We start from the raw sequence: 20,308 nt of genomic DNA, 5'->3' as shown, positions 1-20,308 counted from the left end.
AATGCTGATAGGCTTGATTATGTGCAGGCAACCATAGCTGCTATCAGTCCTTCAGTATGGCAGGCTTTACATGTCAAGAAAACACTGCCCTAGTCCTGAGTTAGAAACACAACATAGTGGAAGGTGTGTGTGTTAACCCTTGTTGTTGGATGAATTTCTGGGAGTTCCAGCTTACTATGTGAACCAGTATTGAGAAGTTTATTTAAAATAAATATGTGTATGCTCCTAGAAGTGTTGCAGGTGTGGCCACTCTGTCACGTGTGTATTAGTAGATGGCAGAGAGGAGAAAGGATACGTTTATGCCAGTGTTCTGACCTGTGAACATCTGATTGATTAGTAGCCTAAGATTCCCTGAAAAAAATTGAGCCTAAGATCACCACCAATTCAGTGCTATACAGGCCAAGCCAGGCTTCCAGGGTGGGGATTGAGCTGGAGACTAGAACTCCAGCCCCATGAGGAAGTGAGTCTGATACAGAAGACCCTTGCATGGGGCCACTTGGGTAGACCTGGGTGAGGACTAAGCCTGAGAGTACCACCTCTAGCCTGGCACCATGCGGTCATGGACAGAAAGCTAGCTTGAGATGACTACCGGTCCAGCACCATGCAGGCCTGGGGAGGGGAACAACAAACCATGTCTTAGATGACCCCTGCCCAGTAATGCACAAGTGGGGCATACAGTCAGAGACCATGGGCATCACTGAAAGAAACAAGTAAGTGGAGAAATGGAAGAGGAAGAGAATGTGGGCAATATGAAGGGGGGCAGAACTGGAGACTCAAGGGTAGTAAGAAACAGCCTGATGTGAGCAGCTGGTGATCTCAACTGGGATCTTGGTGGAGTTCTGGCCTGTGCAGCCACTGGGGGCCATGTTTGGGTCCATGGCTCTGCAGCAGCAGGGGTCTGTTACCACCAAAGGCCAGCTGAATATCCTTGGTTTAAGCTGCCACTTGGGACATGTTGATTTCTGAGGGCTGTGCAGAACTGGCCCCACCCCTCACCTGGTCATCATGGGATAGCTAGCCCTGGGGTTGTGAGAGCAGCAGAGTTGCCTCTGCCCCTAGTCAACTGCAGTACTTGGGAGACTGGGCTCTGTACTAATTTGGACAGCACAGTAGAGCTGACCCTGGTGCCAGGTGTGAGTGTGGGTGTGGGTGTGGATGGTGGTGGTGGGTGTGTGCTAACCTAGAGGGTATGAGCGTGGGAAAGCTGGCCCTGCTACTTGCCTGTCATTTTGTGACATGGGTTAGGGAGAGATGAACGCCCTCATCCCTCACCACCTATGGCAGGCAGAAAAGCTGGTCCCAAGATCATCAGACCAGAAGAGATGTCCCTAGCCCTCACCTGCTACAGCACTTATGAAAATGGGCCCTGCACCTTACTTGAGCAGCAGGGTAGATCTGCCCCTGATTTCAGGGGTTGCTAGTGAGCCACCTCTGACGGCACAGGAGTGGAAGAGTTTGGTGCTGACCAGCTCTGATACCTCTTATGCCTAGAACCAGGGCTTTGAATTGGTCCAACATCTATCCCATCAATGAACTGCTATAGTACATGAAGCAGCTGGTCATACATATCCAAAACTGCAGGATCTTTATGACACAGGGTGATAACAGGATATTCGCATCCCAGTGAAGTTCCAATATTGATAGAGCAGTGGAATCTAGAGGCTTCATACCAGACCAAGGAGTCATTGCAATGAATATTTGCAAGCAAAGAAGAGTAGACAAAAGAGTATACTGTGGGACACACTGTAACTCATTACAACTTCCTTAATGATTCTTTTCTCTGTTTGAGGGCGAGGCTGCAAGGGGGAAGGGTAGGTATGAGGGGAGTGGGAGATAAACAGGATTGGGGTGCATGATGTGAAGTTCACAACAACCAATAAAAAGTTTTAAAAAATGTTTATGTTATGTGTGTGTGTGTGTGAGTGTGTGTGTGTGTACGATTATTTAGGAGAAGTAAGAGAACTAAAGTAGGGCTGGCAAGATGGCTCAGCGGATAAGAGCATTGACTGTTCTTCCAAAGGTCCTGAGTTCAAATCCCAGCAACCACATGGTAGCTCACAACCACTCGTAGTGATATCTGATGCCCTCTTCTGGTGTGTCAGAAGATAGCTACAGTGTACTTATTTATAATAATAAATAAATCTTTGGGCCAGAACGAGCAGGGGCTGAGTGAGTGGAGTTGACCAGAGTGAGTGGGGCCGACCTGAGTGAGCAGGATTGATTGGAGTGAGCAGAGGTCCTAAAATTCAATTCCCAACAACCACATGAAGGCTCACAACCATCTGTACAGCTACAGTGTACTCACATACATAAAAAACAATAAATCTTTTAAAAAAAGAGAGAGAACTAAAGTAAGGAGAGAACAAGAGAACTGCAATGAAGTCAAATATCCAGTGTTTTTCTCATATGTAGAATTTAGATTTAATATCTTTATCTTCCCACTATCTCTCTATATGTATATATGTATGTATATATGTATGTATGTATGTATGTATGTATGTATGTATCTACCTATCTATCTATCTATCTATCTATCTATCTATCTATCTATCTATCTATCTATCTATCATCAATCATTTACCTATTCAGTCAGGCGTGGTTGCTCACATTTGTAATCCCAGTACTCAGGATTTCAGTGGGAGGATCAAGAGTTTAAGGCTGGCTTTGACTAACATAATGGGGCCAATTTGACTAACATAATGAATTTGATGCCAGCATGGCATTCATGAGGTTTTGTGGTGGTTTGAATGAGAATGGCCCCCATAGACTCACATATTTAAATACTAACACAAGTTTTATGGTTACATTTTAATGCCCTTTATATTACCGTGGCATACTTTATTTAATAAATAGTTCTAACATTCAGGTAAAAATAATTTCATATTTTTCAACCATCTATAAACTATTAGTAAGATAATGTTGAAATATTTTTAAGGTAAATATGACATATTCAGTTATCAAAAATTTGCTGATCTTTATTTTAGTTGATTACAATAGAATTTATTCTTTCTTAGTAATTGTGGGTTGCTACTGAAAGTGGGTTAGCCCTCCTGAAAGAGATTTGATTAAAGAATGAAATTAAATAAAATGTACTCTTGTTGGTCCTTGTTGGGAACTTTCTTTTTATACAAGCATTAACTAAAGGTTATTTGTACTTTTACATGTAGTGTGTGTGTGTGTGTGTGGAAACACTGGTTTTCTATGATTTGAAATATGATTCCCACACCCTACTTCTCTTTCTGAAATGACAGGATCTGAGAATCCCTCCACCCTGGTATTTTTTAAAGATTCCAGTCTATGAAACAAACTTTAAAGAACCAGCCTTTTCTCCTGATTAAGCTGTGGAGCCAACAGAAATATTAACACGTTCATAGTGGCTAAAACCACAGGGCCAGAGGTTCTCACACTGCCACAGCTCTCTGGTACTTGTTAAGGTCCTCCTACAAACCAGGCTCTTTTTTTTTTTTTTATAAAGTTGTTTTAATTCTCACTCTAGTCCCACAATTTAGACATAATTTCTTCCGTACCAGTAGAAGGGGCTGAATCAACTCTCCAGGGCACAAGGAGCTGCAGAGTGTGTGGATTTTTCATTTTACAACACTGTTTTCTGATAACCAAGACTGCTACTCAAATAGTTTTGGGACTTTTTAAATGGGCATTCAGTGGCAAAGAACATGTACACATAGAGTTGGTGTGATGATTGAATACCCAGCCTCATTCTGTGGTGGCTGTGGGCTATGTTCACTGTTTTTTGGTTGTATACTTACATTATGGATAGCACAGTTCTCCAGGGCACACAGAACGTGCACATGTACAAAAGACTCCAAGAAAGTGCCAGAGCATGGCCTATATTCATCTTGAGGTATGGCCATGCTCTACAGACAAAAATAAACTTTGGAGCTGGAACTATGATAATAACCTATTGAGGCCAAATGTGAAAATGCCCAAAAACTAATAATTGAAATAATGATTTTGTTATTATTTTTCATCCTTATTGCTTTAAATTGATGCTTGACTCCAATTCAAGTGTGTGTATGTGTGTGTGTGTGTGTGTGTGTGTGTGTGTGTGTGTGTGTATGCTCATATGTGTTTGTGCATGTGCTATGTATATGCATGCATGTGGACACTGGAGGACACCTTGGGTACTTATTTCTATTACATTTTTTTTGGCTTGGTGTCACACTAGTCTGGAACTCACCAGTTAGGCTAAGATGTCTGGCTCACTAGCAAATGGCAGTTCTGGTTCTCTGGCTTCAGTTTCCCTCTCATCCGTATTATTTCTAGGGAACCCCATGCACAATAGAATACCTATGTCCATTGTGGAGACAAACCAAGCCTGGAGATCAATCCTGTCCCTGTGCTCCTTTTCAGCCCAGGCTTCTATATCTGAAGTTCGGAGTAGGGTGTGACTCATGACCTGGCACAGCTTCTCACCTAAGTGTAGAATATTTAACTCAGTTTATCAAAGGTACTGTCAGGGAGTTAGATATGTAAATGTATCTGAGAAAGGGACCAGACAATTGTATTGAGGCCATGTCTCCAGGGCTTTGCTCATCTATTAAGTAGTAATCTAACCCTGTGATGATCTCAATTAATTGGATGTTTTCCCCAGTTCCCTTTAATCTGAGCTAAGCACCATGAGCCCATGAGCAATTTTAAAAGTAGCACAGGAAAGGGCTCTGTTCTTCCTCCTTTGAGTCTTTTAGTTCAGTCAAGGCAGAAATCTATCCTTATAGTGGGGCAAGGCCTTAGAGCCTGAGTGATCCGGGGACAAACTTGAATATCAACCACTCATTAGGTGGAATCTTGGATAGTTCACACGTCATCAAGAACTTATTAGGACCTCTGGGTATGAGAGGGAGAGAGAGAAAAATAGGGAGAGGAAGAGGAGATGGAAAGGGAGATTAGAGGAAGTGGGGGAGAGAGGGAAAGAGAAAGAGAGAGGAAGAGAGAGAGAGGGAGGGAGAGAGAGAGAGAGAGAGGGAGGGAGGGAGAGAGAGAGGGAGGGAGAGAGAGAGAGAGAGAGAGAGAGAGAGAGAGAGAGAGAGAGAGAGAGAGAGAGAGAGAGAGAATTTTTATGAAGAGTCAGTAGAAGAGTCAGTAAGTCATGAAAGGTATTTGGCAGGTCCTAGCAGGAAAGAATGCCCATGTAATTTCTTTTCAGTGAAAGGAGGCCAAGTCTGGCTTTTGAAACTCTATGGTTGTTCCTGGTGACTTATTACCCTCTTGATTTAGAGGCAATTTTGTCAAGTTCTAATACTGTCAGGCTCTTCCATGTCCCTGATGGGATGAGAAAGGCCAGTTATGGAAGATGATTTGAGCTAATGAGCTGGAGCAAGTCTCTAAACTGAAGCTTTTTCTAATGTATTCCCAGTACATCTTTACCAGTTTTTGACAAATGAGATGGGTTTGAGTAATAAGACTCTCCAGAACATTCTACTTTCTCTGGAAGTTTTAGTCAAGTCTTCTCATAATCCTTTCAATGACAAAGGAGAAAAGAAAAAAAACCTGGAAGGACATACCCTATTTTCCCTGAGTTGAAGAAACATGAAGAATTACTTTCTTCCTCTTATTAATTTTGCATTTAAAAGTTCCTTAATATTCATACATGTATATGCTGTGTTGGTATCAAATCCACCTTGACTCCATGCAATTCCTAACCTACCCCTCCCAACTTCATGTGTGTTTTCCTTACTCATATGTACATCCTCTCTCTCCACTGAGTTGATTTAGTACTGCCTCTTTGTGCATAGATATAGAAGCCTATGGGTAGCCTCTCAGGGCCTGTATCCTTAAGAGTAATGGCTCTCCCAGAAGCCACAAGTTTCCAATAGTTTCTCAGATAGGGATGTGACTTCATAAACTTCTCCCCACATACTTGTTGGAATCTTGGCTGGATTGATCTTGTGTTGGTCTCATGAATGCAGTCCCATCTTTGTGAATTCTTATGTGCTTATAATCTTTCTGACTCTTCTTCCATGATTATGTCTGAGTCTCCTGTGTGTGTGTGTGTGACATAGCTGTCCCATTTATTGTTGAGCATTCTACAGTCTCTTATTCTTGAATGTTGTCCATACATCTCTGTGTTAATTGCCCTTTACAACAAAAAGAAGCTTCTACGATGAAGCTGAGAAATGTACTGGTCTATGTGTATAATGATAAGAATTGGTCAGGTGTGGTAGCACACACCTTTAATCCCAGCATGTGGGAAACAGAACCAGGAAGATCTCTGTGATCCAAGGCCAGAATGGTTTATAGTGAGTTCCAGGCCAGAGCTACACAGTGAGCCCTGTCTCACAGAATATAAGAACTTAGGGGCCAGTTTATTACTATGTCCATTTTGCAGAATAATACTACTAGTTTCTTCCTAGGGGCCTATGGCATACCCAGTCACAAGGTTTTGGCTCAGTTAATGGTACCAGGCCAAGGTTCCATCTCACAGGACTGACTTTAAACATAATCAGAAAGTGATTGGTTAATCCCATAACATTCATGACTCAATTACCCTAGTGAGCATATTTTGCTATCCAGTCTTCACTGTGACTTGCATCTGGTAAGACTGGTGGCTCTTCCTCCCAGTATTGGCATGGCACCATAATATCATTTATCAGTAGATACAAGGTCTCACAAACTTTCTGAAGTAATAAACCAGAAAATTAAGTTAAATGTTGCAATATCTCCAAAGATTACAAGTACATTGATACAAAGACATCAAAGCAGAAAGTGGGGTTCTCAGGGTCCTTCCAAGGTTGAATATATTTAATAGCAAGCCCATGCACAATTGAAAGCAAACACTGAGGTGTTTTTGTTGTAGAGTCCGAGGTATACCTCTGATAGCAGGTGCTTTGTGGAAAATGGCTAATGATCATAGGATCTATTGCCCCAGAGGATCTCAGAATATTTTGCTTCATTAATTTTTCTCAGTATGAAATGGCTTAACTCTTTCCTTAGCTTAGATTCTTCCAGACTATGACACTATTTTTCAGTCTGTTAGCTCTCCCAAATTCATTGTGATCTTATTATGTGCTGAGTACTGAGTATGCAATAGTAACCAAGACAGTCATGGCCTTGCCTTTATGGATCTCACAAACCATAAGGTGAAAAACCAAGGGATTGAAGAAATGGACAAAGAAAAGAGCATATTTTGTGTGGTATGTGCAAAGGAAAGAAAGTCTTCACATGTGATTTGAGGTGGAGAATTAATAGTAATTATGCAGGTGGCAGTAGAGATGGAGATGGGAGATAAAGGATGAGTATGTTTCCTTATAAAGAACAATACACATAAAGACCCCAAAGAGGCAGAGAGTTTGGCTTGTTAGGGGAGAGGGAGGAAGCTGGTCTGGCCATAATATAGTGAAGGAGTGTGGGCAGCAGGATCAAACTACTACTAGGTAGACATCACACAAGAGGTAGAGGGCAGGACCTGTGGAGACCCGGAGGCCGTGAATATTAGTTTAGATTAATTCTGAGAACTGTTGGGAAACATTGGAATGTTTTAAGAAGGAACAGTATATTCAGACTTGTGTTCCGAGACTTTTCTGGCTTTATTAAGAGAGTAGATTAGAAGGAGACATAAGTGGAAGCAAGAGATGAAATGGTATTGAACTAGAACCTTCCTAAGACAGCAAGGCTTGCCACCAGAGTGGCTACAGGGCATAGGAAGAACCTTAAAACACAACACCAAGTGGGCAATGCAGTTTCTATAGCTATGGAGACAGTAGAAAGTGCTACAGTGTCTGCTGAAGATGATGTGTACAGCAATGAAACAGTTAGACTCTTGAAAACATATCCAAGGCACACACCTGCATATGTGCACCAATAGATAGGCCAGGGACTGTTTATAGCAGTCTATTCAATAGTAACTCTGCCTTACTTAGGGTTGCCATTGCTGTGATAAATACCATGACCAAAAGCAACTTGTGGAAGAAAGCAGCTTGTGCTTATTTCAGCTTACAAATATTCCATCACTGAAGGAAGTCAGGACAGGAACTCAAACAGGATAGAAACCTGCAGGGTCATGGAGAAATACTACATACTGGTTTGCTCCTCATAGCTTACTCAGTCTGGTTTCTAAGAGGACCTAGGATCCTTCACCTACCCACGATGACCTGGAGCCTCATATATTAATCACTAATTAGAAAAATGCTTACATCCTGATTTTTTTTGGGGGGGGCACATAATGCTTATTTCTTTTTCTTGTTCTGTTGTTGTTGTTGTTTTGTTTTTCTTTTTTTTTATACAGCCTGATCTTATGGAGGTATTTTCTCAATTGAGAGTTCCCTCTTCCTAAACTTTTTGCCATCTAGTTTGTGTCAAGTTGACACAAAACTAGCCAACACAAGCTCAAACTTGAAACAACCGATATTAACAGTTGGGAGATGAAATCAAAGATGGTATTGTCACCCATAGAAGGGCAATCCTGGGAAGGAATGAACTTTCTAAACATGAATGTGTCTCATAGACAGGAATCTGAGTGACAGAGATAGGATAAAGAAGAAACATTTCATAACTCCATGTATATCATTTCAAAGCAGAGGAAATGGTGGTAGAAACCTGGCACCTAACCTTGGGGTGGTTATGAAGGCCTAAGGCAGGGATTATGTGGGCATCCTGATATAGGTGGTGGTTAGACTAGAGCTGAGTATGGTTTGGATTCTGGTAATCAAGCTGTATACTTAGGATTCAAAGACTTTTACATATATTTGTTATGCTTCAACAAGCAGTTTCTTTGAAAGAGACAAAGCAAACAACGAGTAAGAGACTGGCAGTAGTTCATAGAGAAAGAAATTTGTCTTGGGCAAAGCCAATAGCAGTGGGAGCAGCCAGAACCTGCCAGCCAGCCAAATCTATGGGTTCTGTGTGTGAAGACTGAGTCAACCATGCATGGAAAGTACCTCTTTAAAAAATCTCATTACTTATTATTGGATGTGTGCAGACCTTTTCCTAATCATTATTCTCTAAATAATATGATGTTATTTGCATGATATTTACATTATCCAGCACCTGGGATTTAACTCAGAGCTTCATGCACCCTAAGAAAGTGCTCTTTCACTGAGGTACATCACAGCCTCATTTTCACCCACTCTGTAACCCAGGCCTATCTTAATCTTATGATCGTCTTGTCTTTGTCTCCCTAGGATCTGAGATAGCAGGCTGATATTATCAGGCATTATAAGTAGTCTAGCTGTTTTATAGCACAGAGAGGATGGACATATGTAGATTATATGTAAACTCCTGTATGACATTTTATTCAAGGGACTTGAATGTCTATAGATTTTCTTTTCCTGGTGTTGTTCTTCTTGCAGAGGGAAGGTTGATTGATGTGTCATGTATGTGCATGTGTGTCTCATGAGTAGGTGAGGTTAGGTAAGTGGGAATGAACACGGCTCTTCTTACGATAACATTGGGGTATAGAGATAGCTAAGGTTCTAATAGATCTCATTAGTGCATGGGACCTCATCTATGTTTGCACTAAATCTGTTACCCAATTGAGACAATCCTTTGGGCAACTGTCCCTTTCTTTTCTCTGTATCCTTCACTTCACATCAGCAGGACACAGGATGCTAATGCATCTGACTTAGGTGTCCTCTTAAGTGCCTTTTACCTACAGCAGCCCATCTCATGATTCTGTGCCAGTGTACATCAACATTCACCCAATGATTATCTGTGTTCCTTCAGTGACTCTCCTCTTTTCCATTTCCTCTTAAACTCACTCTGCTCCACATTTTGTTTTCTGCAGAAACTGTACTTGTTATAGTACCAGATGATTTAGTCGCTGCTAGATCCAGTAGGTGATTATTAGTTCTCTTGTTGTTAGATCTGCAAGATGAGTATTTGGTGGAGTTGGACCACTTCCCTTCTTTAGTTGGTCTCTTGGTTCCTCACTGACTGCCTACCGTCTCCTTATCACATCATTTCTCTTCTCCAGATTTGGTAGTCATGGTCATGTCCTAAAGTGGTTCTCAACCTGTGGTTCATGACCCCATTTGGGCTCATATATCATATGTGGGGTCACACATGCAGATATCAGATATCTTGCATGTTAGATATTTACATTGTTATTCAAAACAGTAGCAAAATTACAGTTATGAAGTAGCAACAAAATAATTGCTGATTGTGGGTCAGCACAATGTGAAGAACTGGATCAAGGGGTTATAGTACTAGGAAGGTTGAGAACTACTGCTCTAGAGTTTAGTCTTTGGTCTTTGCTTGTTTGGGGATATGTGTGTGCGTGACTGTGTTCATATATGGGTGTGAGTGTACAAGCATCTTTGTGCACATATATATGTGGAGGCCAGAGGTTGATATTGGGAGTCTTCCTCTGTTACTCTTCACTTTTTTTCCTTTTTTGACAGAGTCTCTCATTGAACTCATATCCCCATGATTGATTGGTTGGCCAGCAAGCCAACCACTTGCCTCTGCTCAGCTATAGACTTATAGCTGTTTGCCATCATACTCAGCTTTTTACGTGGGTGCTGGGGTCTGAATTCAGGTCCTAATGCTTGTTCAGCAGGCACTTTGCCAGTGGAGCCACAACCCCAGTCCCGAGACTTTTGTTCTTTTTTTTAATTTCTACAAACTTCCATTGGTCATTTCACTTAGTGTCATGACTTTAAGAAACATATAAAACCAGGTGCCAGTGACTATTTGTATCTCGAGCCTAGAACTTTTTCCCACACCAAGACTTCTGCATGCAGCTCCCTGTTAAGCACTGGATGATGTCTGATGTAGTAAACATTTAATCTCAGTTGGGGGTTTCTACCCTGCCTTTGGTTACTCAGCTTCCAGATAAGAGGCACACAACTTTATATTTATAGTAAGCCTTTATTAGCACTAGAACTGAGCAGATATCTACCTTCTAAGGTACTAGAATTAATTTACCCATCAGTAACCCCTGAGTTATAACTTGTCATGTTCTAACTGGGCAGCTCTTAACTCCAATTAGACAGCCCTCATGGCCATATTTTCATGATTCTTACTCCATGTCACCTTGCCTCTCTCCATCTTCTTTCCTCCTTATGGTTCTCTCCAGACTCCAAGCTCAGGAACCAAAAACTCTACCTATCTCTCTTCTGCCTAGTATAGGCTGTAGGCATCTTTATTCACCAATCAGGGATAACTTGGGGTTAAGATTACATAGTGTTACTTGGGTCTATGTGTAGATTCTCTTGTCCCTTGGAGGCCAGTATTTACAACACATAGCAAAAGACCAAACCTCAACAATGTCTGATGTATGGATGTCTAAATGACAGTTTTCCTTGACCTTAATAAGCAGAACTTTTGTTTCTTGTTCCCAGAACTTGGTTATTCTATAGTTTTCTCCAATTCACTTTTGGTAATTTCATCCTTCTTTCTCAGGCCAAGATTTTTGAAGTCATCCTTGATTTCTCTTTTTTCTCTCCTAGCCATATCTTACCTATTAGCATATCCAGTAACTTCTTCCTTCCAGTTACAATTGTAGGCTATGGCCATACCATTCGAATGTGCCTGATATCATCAGTTACAATGACAGTCTAACTACCTCCCTCCATCTTGGCTCTTCCTTTCTGATCTTCTCTGAGTTATAGTAGTCACTTTCCAAATGACCAATTCTTAGCCAAGCAGTCTGCTAAGTCATATTTTCTTCCCTTAGGGCTCTAAACCCTTCTGGGTTTCCCCATTTTGTCCAGAGTGAAGGCAAGATTTGCATGGTTGTATTCTGTCTCCTCCTGGGTTACCTCCATGCTAGTGGATCTGAGATATCGACTTGGATTGAGTGCGCCCTGGACATGGGTAATCATACTATTGGGTGTTTCTAGAGATAACTGGCATGATGGGAAACAGGGAAGACCTGCCTTGAATGTGGGTTGGATAGAAATACCACAGAAAGCAGAGAGAGAATTTGCTTGATTCCTTTTGGACAACTGTGATTTTATTTTTTTCCTTTATATTATCATCATTTCCAGTGGAGATCAGTTTCCAAATTCTTCAGGTTTTGAATGTGGACTTGCAGAACCACCTCTCCAGGGCAATTCTAGGTGACCAGCCTTAGACTGGAGATGGATCACTTGCTCTTTTTCTTCTGAAGCTTCCAGCTTCATGTACTAAACAGTCACTCATTTCCTTGATTTTTTTTCAGTTCCATTGTGGACTCTCAGCCTCTAATAGTGCAAGCCAATGTAATCTGATTTCCTCTTACAGATTTATATATGTGCATATAGGTATATTGTGTTGGTTGTGTTTGCCTGAAAAACTCTAATATAATCTCTTAGACCTTGAGTTAAAACCAGTAAGAGGTGTATAAGTGGCTACCTCTACAGATATTTACTAAGGCCTATGATATGTGGTTTTCTATGTGTTTGGAGCATATTAATGTGATAATTTAGACCAAAAGTGTCTGTCTGACATTTTTCAAAAAGCAAATTATATGGTTTGTTAGAATGAAATAAGTGTGGAGGGTGCTGGGGTGGGGTGGGGTTTGCGGTTTTTAATAGGTCAACCTTGTTTAGGAGGTGACACTTGAGTGAAGTCATGAAGGTCAGCACTGCAGGAAGTGACAGACATGGGCTTTGCAGGCATGGGCCATGCTGGGAGTTGAGCAATGGCAGTGCAGTGCAGGTGACACAGGCTGAAGCTTATGAATCGATGGTACCACCAGAGTCAGTGCTGGTGGCGTGACAACAGTAAAGCAAAAGAAAGATGAAAGCAACCTACTCTCAGGGTAGTCACGCAGACCTGTGCTGTGCCATGCTTGACGAGAAGGTTCAGGGGTTGCTCGAGTTTAGGGAGTGCCTTAGAGCTTCTCAGAGAACTCCTGTGTCTCAACACTCTGCAGAGTTCCGTGGTGAGGACTGTGTGAAGTGGGTCAGCATTTATTAAGCTAAGTTGTGGAATCCTTCTCTGCTGATTGTTTTTGGTAGAATGTCCAGTCAATTTACAAAAAGCCACAGACTTAGAAGTGCTTATGCAGACAGACTGGAACCAGTCGATTTGGGAAGAATGAACTGGGTTCTCCCTGGGAACAAAGTGCTTTGCGGAACTGGAAACCTTATTGGTAGGGGATGGAGAGTCCGGATTCTGGACTGTTAGATACTGTTAGAGGGAAATGGGGCTGAATCTAGGGTCAAGTAACTGTTAATAAGACATTGATTCTGTGTTCCCCATGTGTGTCAGATCATGTGGCAAGCTTTTTCTGTGAGGGAGCAGATAGTGAGCAATGTCTGCTTTGCAAGCCTTAGGATCTAGTGAAAGTAGCCTGTGTTCCAGGCTAATGAGTAGGCAAAGCTGTGCTTCAACACAGTGTTGTGGACTCTGAAATTTGAATTTCATGTACTTCACAAAATATTACTCTCTTTTTAAATTCATTTCTTGGCCATTTAGAAAAAGCTCTTTTTTTTTTTTTTTTTTTTTTTTTTTTTTTTTTTTTTTTTTAGCGTTCCCACTGTATACAAGCCGTAGGTAGGGCAGATTGGTTCACCGGCTGATGATGTTTGCTAATTCCTACCTATCCTCAGTTCCCAGTGGAGTTCGCAGCCTGCCTGGGGAAAGGAGCCTGCATAGCTGCAGAGTGTCCTGCCAGAGATCACTATGGGTGCTTCGGGATGTTGTACTGGGAAAAGGATTTGGGTGGGCTGCAAGGGAAAACTGACATAAAGGCTCCCACAAAGTCAGGGCAGATATAGACCTCCAACCAGCTAGGAAGTCAGCGGGGGTTTGGATGGTAGCTTGAAAGTCTCTCTGTTAGACAACATTCACTTTGGAATTTCTTTCCTACCAGTGTTCCAAACATAGAGCAATCTTTGTGAGTAGTAAGAGCGTGGGCTAGGCAGCAGGCATCACCCCCCCCCCATGGCCTCTGCATCAGTTCCTGACCTGACTTCCCTCAGTGATAGAGTGTGACTGCAAGCTGTAAGCTGGAATAAACATTTTCCTCAAGTTGCTTTAGTTCTGGTGTTTATCACAACAATAGAAAGAAAACTAAGACAGTAGACAGTTCAGTTTACCTGAGAACCACTTCTGAGGAATGGGGCTAATAGTAAGACAGTTCACCATAGAAAGTAAGGATTAAGTAGGTTAGTATGCAGAAAAGCTCCCGTCTTTAATAAGCATTCAGTGAATGTGGCCATCATTACTGATATTTCTCTCTTCCTTTTCTTCATATCGTCAGGTGTATGTCATAGACAGTACATTTAAAATACACACAACGGTAACGGTGGAGGCGGAGGGGGAGCGGTCCTTGTGGGCTCCACTAAAGGTATTTTAACAACTGTTGGGATTTTAAATGGGCCTTGTAGAGTTAGTGGGATATGGATAGCTGGGGCGGGTACTTTAGCAAGCATTCATAGAAAGAACTTTGTTCTCTGAAAGTTAGACCATTTGCTAAATATAGAAGCCGAATGTTAAAAGTAATTAGCATTAAGCTGATTCCCTCTCAAGTTAGTAACAGGCGTGCTATCAAAATTCCATTTCTCTCTTTCCTAGTACCTGCCGAAGTGTTACTAAGTGTTTTGCTTTAGGACTTTAATAGATTTTAATTATTGAGAGGTGCACTTGAAGAGAAAGCAGGAAGAAGTGAAAAATGCTCTGTGGCTCTCCTCTCCTGCATCTGCTCTGGGCTTCTTGTAGAAACCAGCCCCCTCCTGACATCTCAGCAGCAGCAAGGATTTGCTGATTGAGACCCCAGGCCCGCATCCCATCCAGGGTCTCTTTTCCCTCTCTGAGTCATTCTTCCTTTTGGAATGAACCTACTTTGTCCTTTGGCAAATCAAAGGGAACCCTGCATGACTCTGCCTTGTGATTTTGTTAAAACAATGTATCGGTATTAATTTTTTTTCCTCACTAATTACTTAATTTATTTACTTTACATCCTGACGACCACTTCCTTTCCCTCCCCTCTATCCAGCCCCTCCTCACCTTCCTTTCCCTACCTCCTTTCCCTTTCTCCTCAGAGTAGGAGGAGATTTCCATGGATATCAAACAGCCTTGGCATATCAAGTTGCCATAGGACTAGGCATATCTTCTATCGAGGCTAAACAAGGCAACCCAGTTATGTAAGAGGACATTCCCTGCTCCTGCTGTTAGGAGTACCACCTGAAGACAAAGCTGCACACATCTGTTACATATACGTAGAGAGCCAGGGTCCATCCCATGCAAGCTCTCTGGTTGATAGTTCAGTCTCTGTGAGCCCCAATGGACCCAGGTTACTTGATTCTGTAGGTTGTCTTGGTCTCTCTAGCTTCTTCAATCCCTCTTCCCCCTCTTCCTCAACATTCCTGGGGCTCCACCTAATGTTTGGCTGTGGGTCTGTGGATCTGTTTCCATTAGTTTCTTGGTGAAGGCCCTCAGAGGACAGTTATGCTAGGCTTCTGACTGCAAGCATAGTAGCATCTCTTTAATGCTGCCAGGAGTAGGCTCTCTCTCATGGCCTGAGTCTCAAGTTGGTCCAGTCATTGGCTGGCCATTCCCTCATTTTCTGCTCCATCTTTATCTCTGCACATCTTCCGGGCAGGACAAATTGTGGGTTGAAGGTTTTATGGTGTCTCCATCCTTCCATTAAAAAGTCTTTGCCTGGTTACAGAAAGTGACCATTTCAGGTTCTATGATGCCTCTTGCTAGGAGTCTTAGCTAGGGTCACCCTCATAGATTTCTGGGAGTTTCTATTGTCCTAGGTTTCTAGCTCATCCTAGAAATGCCACCCCCATTTCAGTTCTCTTTCCCAATTCTCTCTCCCTCCATCCTCCACACATCTGACCCCTTCCGTTTCTCTCCTTACCCCTTTTCTACCGTTTGTTCCCTCCCTTCCTCCACCTCTGTGTCTATTCTATTTCCCCATTCTCAGTGAGATTCAATAATCCTGTTTGGGCCCTCCTTGTTATTTAGCTTCTTTGGGTCTTTGGACTGTAGCATGGTTATCCTGTACTTTATGGCTAATATCCACTTATAAGTGAGCACATACCATGTTTACTTTCTGGGTCTGGCTTACCTCACTCAGGATGATATTTTCTAGTTCCATCCATTTGCCTGTAAATTTTGTGATGTCATCATTTTAGCTGAGTATTATTCCATTGTGTAAATGTACCACACTTTCTTTATGAATTCTTTGGTAAGGGACATCTAGGTTGTTTCCAGTTTCTGGCTATTACAAATAAAACTGCTGTGAACACAATTGAGTAAACATTCTTGTGGTATGTTAGAAGCATCTTTTGGGTATATGCCCAGGAGTAGTATAAGTTGGGCCTTGGAGTAGAACTATTTCCAATTTTCTGAGAAAATTGATTTTCACTCAATTGCCAGATTAATTTCCAAAGTGGTTGTACAAATTTGCACTCCCACCATCAATAAAGGAAAGTTCCCCTTGCTCCACATTCTTGACAGCATGAGCTGTCACTTAAGTTTTTGATCTTAGCCTTGCTGAAGGGTGCATGATGGAATCTCATAGACCTTTTGATGACTAACAATGTTGAACATATTTAGGTGCTTTTGAGACCCACTCAGCAGGCCTCTGTGCTTAGTATGTGCTCTGAAAATGCTTCCTTCTCCACCCTAACTATTTAAAGTGTTTGCCCAAGATGCTCAGTGTGTTACATGTAGCGTGAAATGTTCATTAAACTAACTTCACTGAGATGGATGTGAGAAAGTTAGAGTTTAACTAAAACTTTTTAAGCATGTGTGTAAGAATAAGACTGTATGTTTGTTGTGGGAAGGGTTGTGCAAGTCAAGTAAGTATATACAAATGAAACAGGAAAACACCTCTTTTAATTAACCCTCTGGTATTTGTGATAGATGCAATATTTGAAACTCAAAATATATACACAATTTAAGTACACTAAGAATATAGATTGGGTGGTTTCAATGAGACACAAACTTTTGTGAATGTTAGAGAATGTTACTACGATAAGAATTTGGCAAGCCAAAAGAAAAAAAAAGTCAGCTGATAGGCTGGTGAACTGATGCTCAGCAAATTCATGTTCATCCAATTGGCCTCAAATCAGCTTGTCTGGTCCCTTTCTGTTGTGGCCTGGTGATGAGCAGGAAGTGTGCTGTATACCCGAGGCATGGTCTGTGGGGAGTCACTATCTATCCCATTTATTTTTGGACTTTGGGGGCACTAGAGTACATGATTTACTTCCCTGTATCCACATTACAGTTACAAAAAAATCTCTAAAAGAGAGTGAGGGAATGGCTTTGTCATAGTTACTTTTCTAGTGCTGTAAAGTGATACCACAACCAATGCAGCTTATGAAAAAAGGCTTGCTTACTGTTTCTGAAAGTGAGTCTATGATGGTGGGGGACATGGCAGCAGGCAGACAGGCATGGAACAGGAGCAGTAGCTGAGAGCTTACAATTGATTCACGGTTAGGAAGCAGGGAGTTGCGGGGGGGGAGTGGGTTTTGAAACCTCAAAGCCCACCCCACAGTGACATACCTCTTTTAGGAAGGCCACACTTTATAATCCTTCCTAAAAAAACCCATGAACTAGAAAATGAACATGTAAATATATGAACATTTGTGGTCCATTCTAACTCTAATCACCACAAGTTTTTTGTTGTTATTGTTTTCATTTTTTTTTTTTTCAAGACAGGGTTTGTCTATGTAGTCTTGGCTGTCCTGGAACTTGCTCTGTAGACCAGACCAACTTCCAACTCATAGAGCTTCCTGCCTCTACCTTCTGAGGGCTGGGATTAAAGGCATGTGCCAGCACCATCCAGCTGTTTGTTTGTTTGTTTGTTTGTTTGTTTGTTTTTTGTCTTTTCGAGACAGGGTTTCTCTGTGTAGCCTTGGCTGTCCTGGAACTCACTCTGCAGACCAGGCTGGCCTCGAACTCAGAAATCCTCCTGCCTCTGCCTCCCAAGTGCTGGGATTAAAGGCGTGCACCACCACCACCCGGCCATCCAGCTGTTTTAAATCACATAAAATTGGTATATTACATACTAACTTCAGAAACATGTCTGTTGGAACAAATTCACTTTAGAATTCCTTTCTTAACTTTTCTGATTGTCCACCTAGAAAGGCTGTTGTGGGAAGGAAGACCATGTGCTAGGTCTGCTGAAAGCCGGGTTCAATTTCTTCTGCTTATGACCTCGTGGCTTTGGTTGGAAGCTTAATCATGTTACTTATCTTCATTAAGGTTGCTTGTCCATTGCCCCTAGAGGAGTTGCAGGTGTGGCTGCTGTGTCACATGGGTGCCAGTAAGTGGCAGAGAGAAGAGAAACTATGTCTATGCACAGTGTTCTGATCTTTGAACATCTGAATGATGTAGCCTAACATACCTTGAAAGAAGCAGGTCTGAGATGACCAGCAGCAGTCCAGAACCAGGCAGGCCTGCACTATCTCTCAGGATGTGGAACAAGCTGAAGACTAGAAGAACCCCTCCTAGGACCAAGGACCCAGGTTGGAGTGAGCCCAAGACAGACAACTCTCACAAGGGACCACTTGGGTGGGCCAAGTGAGAAACAAGCCGGAGATGAGTACTAGACTACCATCATGGGCCCCAGACAGGGAGCTCACCTAAGATGACCACCAGTCCAGTGCTGCACAGGCCTAGGGGAGCAGACCCTGCCTGCTGTCTGGTACCATAATGCATGAGGGCATAGCATTCCAGAGAGTACCCCTGAGACATACTTAGACACTCAGAGACCTCAGGTGCCACTAAGAGGACCAAGTAAATGGTGGAGAAATGCAAGAAAAAGAGAAGCAGAAGTGTGTGGGAAGAATGAAGTAAGAGAACTGTGACTTAAGGGTAGTGAGGGACAGCCTGATATGAGCAACCAGGAAGGCCACCAAGGACCATTGTGGGTTCTTGGCCTGTGTTATCACAGGGACCATGTCTGGATCCACGGCCCTGCAGCAGCAGGGGTCCGTTACCACCAAAGTCCAAGCAGCTATCCCTGGTCTAAAGTGTCACCCAGGGACATGTTCATGTCTGAGAGCTGTGTAAAACTGGCCTCACCCCTCACCTGGGTATTGCAGGAGAGCTGGCCTTGGAGACTTGAAAGGAGGAGAGCAGACCTTGTCCCTAGCTACGGGACTTGAGAGAGTGACCTCGTACATTTGGGAGTTGTAGGTGAGCTGGTGATGAAGGCACAAGTATGGGAAAGCTGGCCATACCATTTGTCTTCCATGCGGTAGCATGGATGAGGAAGAGATACCTTCCTGCCCCAACTGCCCCTCGCCAGCTTGCAGCACTCAGGGAGAGTGGGCCCTGCACCTTGCCAGGCAGCACAGAAGCTGGCCCTGGTGGCTGAGGTACAGGCAAGCCAGCCCCAAGAGTGAGTGTGGGAGAGCTGGTCCCAAACTTGTATGGAGTGGGGTGACATGGGTGAGGAGACGCCCCATACCCCCACCCTACTTACTCCTTGTCACCTATGGCAGGAAGGCAGGAAAGCAGAGCTGGCCAGAGGATGTCAGAGCAGGAGAACTATCCCTGCTTCTCACTCAGGAGAGCAGGTTCTGTACCTCACCTGAGCAGTACAGTAGAGCTGACCCTGCTGTTGGGGTTGTGGGTGAGCCAGTCCCAAGGATGTGAACACCAGGAGACCACCTTGCCTCTTGTCTGCTATGTAGTGGGTAGAGGTCTCCTCTCCTACCTTTTGCCCTCACCACTGGCAGCAGGCAGGAGAGCTGATGTGGATGCATTCATGAGAGCAAGAGAGCTTTCCCTGCCCCTCACCTGCTGGGCCACTCAGGAGAGCAGGGCCCTGCACCTCACAGCCCTGGTTGTGGGAGATACTGGTGAGTCAGCCCTGAGGCCTCAAGAAGAGGAGAGACATCAGGCTCACCAACTCAGATACATCTCAGACCCAGACCCAGGACTTTGAATTGGCCCACCCCAACATCTACTCCACTGAGTACATGAGTAGTACATGAAATGGCCAGTCCTACAGATCTAAAACTACAGGAGTCCCATGACACAGGGCAACAGCAGGATATCAGAGAGGAGTCCTAGTGAGGTTCCAGTGTGGATAGAGTAGCAGAAGCCAGAGGCCTCATACCAGACCAAGGAGTCATTCCAATGAACATAAACAGGCAAAAAAGCCTGGCTACAAGGATGTGCTGTGGGACACACTGTAGCACACTACAGCTTCCATAATGACATTCTTTTCCTCTGTTGCGGGAAGGTTGCAAGGGTGGAGGGTGGGTATGTGGGGCAGGGTGAGATGAGTAGGAATGAGGTACACGATATGAATTCACAAAGAGCCAATAAAAAGTAAAAAAAAAAAAAAAAGATTGTCTACTTGAAAAACCATAGTCCTTCTATCCACCAGGTTGTGGCAAAGGAGTTTATATGCAGCGTGGCCTGCACTTCCACTCTTCCTCCATACCAGCGCCCT

At 43.0% G+C, this 20,308-nt stretch overlaps 2 non-coding genes across 2 annotated transcripts; both read left to right on the top strand.

The window, feature by feature from the left end:
- The first annotated feature begins 218 nt into the window (after positions 1 to 218).
- Positions 219 to 349, top strand: LOC116100159. Its single transcript, XR_004122505.1, has one exon. It is a non-coding gene; the product is annotated as a small nucleolar RNA SNORA17 (small nucleolar RNA).
- A 17,767-nt stretch (positions 350 to 18,116) lies between these two features.
- On the top strand, positions 18,117 to 18,246 carry LOC116100155. The gene has a single exon (XR_004122501.1). It is a non-coding gene; the product is annotated as a small nucleolar RNA SNORA17 (small nucleolar RNA).
- The last annotated feature ends 2,062 nt before the right edge of the window (positions 18,247 to 20,308 follow it).

This window comes from Mastomys coucha, unplaced genomic scaffold, assembly GCF_008632895.1.
Source record: "Mastomys coucha isolate ucsf_1 unplaced genomic scaffold, UCSF_Mcou_1 pScaffold20, whole genome shotgun sequence".
NCBI classification, from domain to species: Eukaryota; Metazoa; Chordata; class Mammalia; order Rodentia; family Muridae; genus Mastomys; species Mastomys coucha.
The sequence above is the reverse complement of the archived record's forward strand: the minus strand, read 5'-3'. Positions and strand labels throughout refer to the sequence as shown.